Below are 5,205 nucleotides of genomic sequence, written 5' to 3'. Positions count from 1 at the left end.
GTTTAGTAAATCAGAATTGTGAATTGATAAATTTGATTTTAACTTGACAATTCACCTTACAGAGCAAAGCCAGGCTTCTGGTACATGTGTGGAAGGACAACTGAGGAAATTAACATTTATTGAATGCCCTCAGCAACCACTACATGTCTACATGGTACATGGTAAAATTTTCATTCATAGAGAAAAAATCCTAGACTCAGGGAGGTAAGATAACATTTTTAATATATTGATGATTGTCTAAACTTTTCAAAGATAAAAATGTCACAGATCACCTCATAAAAATAGTCGTAAGTATTGTATTTGTTGACTGAGAAAATAATTGAGAATAAATGTGTAGCATATAAGTTACAATTGGAACAAAATTAAAATGAAAGTAGGTTGTTTATTTTTATTCAGCTTATAAATTATCATATGTAGATTAGTCCACATCTTGGCTTCTTGCAGCAACTCTACGGACCTCTAGGATTTCTTAACCAACAGTTTAAAGAGCCACACACTGTATAATCCTTTTTCATTGATTATGTAATATGCTCCACAGCAGTTTTAAACATTTTTAGGTATTTGATTTTTTCACTGCCTTACTTACATTAGTTTACTAAAAATATAATATTTATAGAAATTGGATTTAATAAATATAAACTTCAAGGGACACTTTCCCTGCCATTAAAATAAGTACTTGCTTACTCATCTAGAATATGTGTGTTTCAGGGAAAATTTTTTGTGGAGCCCCACATTAACAAGAACTTACTTTTGTAAGCAATGAGTGACAATTTTAGAACCAACAATACTCAGAAAGTTGTTTTTAAACAAAAGTCCCTTATATTCTAGTCATGGTATTATTAGGAAATAAGTATCAATAGTTCTCACCAACATTGATTGAGAAATCACCAGCGCTCTATTGATGAGCTCTCTTTGAAGAAGAACTGGAAATCTCATCCCCTCTGACTCTATTTTAGAAACCCCCTCTTAATACAGCACTTGAGGGCAGACTGCCTCTGTCTTTATTACCTAAAATGACTGACAGTGATGACTTTCAGACACCATTTCCTTTTTTTTGTTTGTTTGTTTGTAGCAAGTGGGCAAAAACACAATTATGGTAAAAAAATATATATAGAGAGAGACTGTAAAACTTCTTTTATTTTGTTCTTTCCATTTTTATAATGTATGTAAATATAAGAAACAGAATATAGTAAGACTTACTGTACTGTGCTTTCTTAAAAGCAGTTTACAAAATCCATATGTTCAGAGAACAGGCAGTATTATTTCATGGAAAAGGGCCATGTCCTTATTCTGATACGTAAAGTTGAGTAGGCCTCCAAAATATTGTATAATTACTCAACTAAAAATGAATTACTTCCTTTTTGTGATGAGTTTGCCATCAGAACACACGTGTCATGAAAAACAATACTAAGTATGAGCCAAAATGGGATGACTCATATCAGTATTGCTATCACTGGCCATTTGACCTACAAATGTGGTGGAGTCAACAGAACAACCATCAGAAAATTTTAGAATGAGCCTGCTGAGATGGGAAAAACCTTCTTTGAGTATACCTGGGTCTTGGAAAAACCTAACACTGAATGGGAATATGGTATCACCATTGCTCTCTCCTTGTGGAAATTTGAGATCAGCAAGTATTATATGACTATCATGATGCCTTAGTACACAGAGATTTTATCAAAAACATGGTCACAGGCACATCTCAGGCTGACAGTGTTGCTGCTGATATTTCTAAATTTGAAGATGGTATCAGTAAGAATGTGTGGACACATTATCATGCCCTACTGGCTTACATGCTAGGTTTGAATCAACTAATTTTTGATGTTAACACAATAGATTCTACCCAGTTACTCTACAGCTAGAAGAGATATGAGGAAGTCAGCATCTACATTAAGAAAAGTGGTTATAACCTCAGCACAGTAGCATTTGCGCCAATTTCTGGTTGGAATGGTGGCAATGTGCTGGAGCTAAGTGCTAAAGTAGCTTGGTTCAAGAGATGGTAATTTACCATAAGGATGACAATGCCAGTGGAACCACACTGCTTGAAGCTCTGTATTGCATCCTGCAAACAACTCATGCAATTGCCAAGCCCTTTTGTCTGTCCCTCCAGGTTGCCTACAAAATTGGTGTTATTAGTACAATCCCTGTGAGCTGAGTTGAGACTAGACTGAGCGTGGTGACCACCTTTGCCCAAGTCAACATTACAACTAAAGTAAGGTTTGCTGAAATGCATTTTGAAACTTTGAGTGTAGCTCTGCCTGGGAACAACATGGTCTTCAATGTCATGAACATGTCTATCAAAGATATTTATTGTGACAACATGGCTAGTGACAGCAAAAATGACTTACTATGGAAGCAGCTGGCTTCATTGCTCAGGTGATTATCCTGAACTGTCCAGGCTAAATCATTGCTGGCTGTATACTTGAGCCGGATTGTCACACTGCTTATATTGCTTGTAAGTTTGCCAGGCAGAAGAAGATTGATTGCTTATCTGGTAAGAAGCTGGAAGATGGCCCAACTTTTTGAAATCTATTGATGCTGCCATCACTGAGGCTGTTTGTAATAAAATTATGTGTGTTGAGAGTCTCTCTGACTATCCTCCTCTGGGTCATTTTGCTGCTCATGATATGAGGCAGACAGTTGCTGTGGATGTAATAATGACAGTGGGCAAGAAGGCTTCTGGAGCGGGCTAGGCCAACAAATCTGCTCAGAAAAATCAGATGACTAAATGAATAGAACAGTGAGCTGTCTTAATTGGCTGTGGAAGAATAGCTCAGAGCTGTTTATCTCATTTGGCCATTTAAGTTTAATAGTAAAAGGCTGGTTAATGATATAAATGCATTGTAAAACCTTCAGAAAGAAAGGAACATTTCATCGACCATTTTTTGATGTGGTAGTTTTAAGTTGTTAGATTTTTAAATCAGCACTTTTAATGGAAATATCTTAACCAAAATCTGTCATAGAATGTTGAAACCCATTAAAACAAAGTTGAATAATAAACCGGTGTCTTCTTTTGGCCAACACCAAACCTTTCCATAAAATTGCTTAGGAAAGAGGCTGCCCTCTGCCTTCTTCTAAGATTTTTCTCTTTGACTTTGGTTTTCACCAATTTTAATATATATTTTAATATAATATATATTTAAGATAAATATTTAGTGACATTTATTTAGTTCTTGTCCTATGATGAATACATTCATTATCAAATAATGATCACCTTGTCATCATAAATCTCAGGGTAAACAATTCCCTCAATATTTATTGCTAAATAAACTTATGAGATTTGGGTGCCCCAAATATGTGGATCAGAAAAGCCACACACCTTAGAGCAGGTGCTTGAATCTCTCTCTAGAATTGTAGGTATTTTAGAGATGTCAATCTCAAAAACATGGAAATGGTTTCATATCTCTTAAATGAAGAGAAACTTGTTGTTGGGAAAGCATGTTATTTTGGCACCATAAAAAATGGAATTTAATATATTATTTTCTAATTTCAATGCTAAACTTTCTTAAACTTTGTAGGAGTAGAATCTTCTCAAATCCTCTAACATTCTGGAGGCTTTTCCTTTAATAGCCAATAAAATTATTTGATATTTCATCTCAACTTTCTTGAAAGCTCTAGCATGCTTTGTAAAATTTCCAAATATTCAGAAAGTCTTTGTATTCTCTTGGACACCTCAAGCTTTTATTACTGTCCTGAATGAGTCTTTGGTAAGCCTGCTTTGGCACTTCACGCTCTTGCTGTGTCCTCTGTCTACATAGCTTTACTCCAAACCAATCATCCAGCCTTCCCCTCATTTCCCAAGGCACCGCCAACTTAAATTTCACTGAAGATTTGGTAGTAGTATTGCACAGAAAATTATTTACAAATAAGAATTTAGACATCACTGTTCAGAAGAGTAACTTGGTGTCTCTAGTTCTTCTCCTTAGGCCCGATTTCCTGCTGTGTTGTTGGTCACCTTCTTTCTCCCAAGACCACTCTATAATCTTCCAAACCTTTTCTAACAGCCAGAACACAATCCCCAAATACTAGTTACTCTAACATACAGAGAAATGAATCTCTATGTCTTCTTATTCCTACTCATCTTGACCAGTCCTGGCCAACAGGTGCCTCCAAACACATCAACCTCTGCAGGACACACACACACACACACACACATACACACACATGCTTGACAATCTAATATAACAATTTATTTGCAGGCAAATAAATCAGGGCTTCTACTTTCCAGGATCTCACACACTTTGGGAGAAATATGTAAAAAAGTTATTACATTTCTTTGGAGGAGGAGAGAATAGGGAAATAAGAAAAGTTCACAAAACTAAGTCTTAAAGGAACAGTTAAAGTAAATCATTAAGTAATAAGTAGGATTCTAGCAAGGGAATTCAGAGAGAGACAATGAGGTAAGAGAGTCCCCTTGTTGTCAAAGACCATGACATGTTCTGGACATAGCTTGTAATTTGAGGTTGCTGGGAACAGAAAGTGTGTTTGTGTGTGTGTGTCATTTAGGAGACAGCCAAGTAAAGATATCTATATGGGCATCCTGAAAAAGGGGCTGGAGCTCAGAAGAAAGATGCAGACTGAAGATCAAGAAAAACAGAGCTTTCTAGCACAAAATCAATCATCTCAGAAGTACTCTAGCAGTATACCACTTAAATGTGTAATCTATCCAATTTCTTACGTGATGAGAAGCCAAATAGACTAATCTTAAAAGTACAAATTTTCCAGTAGTAGCATTCATCTACTTAGGTTGATTCTGCAAACAGGTAAAAATCATTTCTGTCATTATCAACTTTGTTAAGGCAATGAGTGTTACAAGTATAAAATTAAAGTATTTAAGGACCATCTAGAGAACTCCTTTGTCCACATTTTTTTAATGAGAGCTTGAATACAGCCTTATATAAAATAGGGCTTTATCTAAATAAATCAAGTGATTCATTATAACATAAGTATATATAATAAAATTGCAAGCACTTATAAAACTTTCCAATAGCATGTGCATTATTTAGTCCTCCAAAGTACTGTAATGTTAAGTTTCAGCTATAACTTTTAATAATAAAACAGCACTTCCTTTTATCAGTATGACACAGAAAATATTTTAGAATTTCTTCCTGATATATTTTTTTCTTTTAGTAACGTAGTACTTTTTCCCCCCTTTTCTATAGTGTCTTAAACATTAAGCCTAAACTGTGTAACTTAAAATTTTCA

This window comes from Mesoplodon mirus (genome assembly GCF_964341445.2).
Source record: "Mesoplodon mirus genome assembly, chromosome: 10".
In the NCBI taxonomy this organism is placed as follows: Eukaryota; Metazoa; Chordata; class Mammalia; order Artiodactyla; family Ziphiidae; genus Mesoplodon; species Mesoplodon mirus.
The sequence above is the reverse complement of the archived record's forward strand: the minus strand, read 5'-3'. Positions refer to the sequence as shown.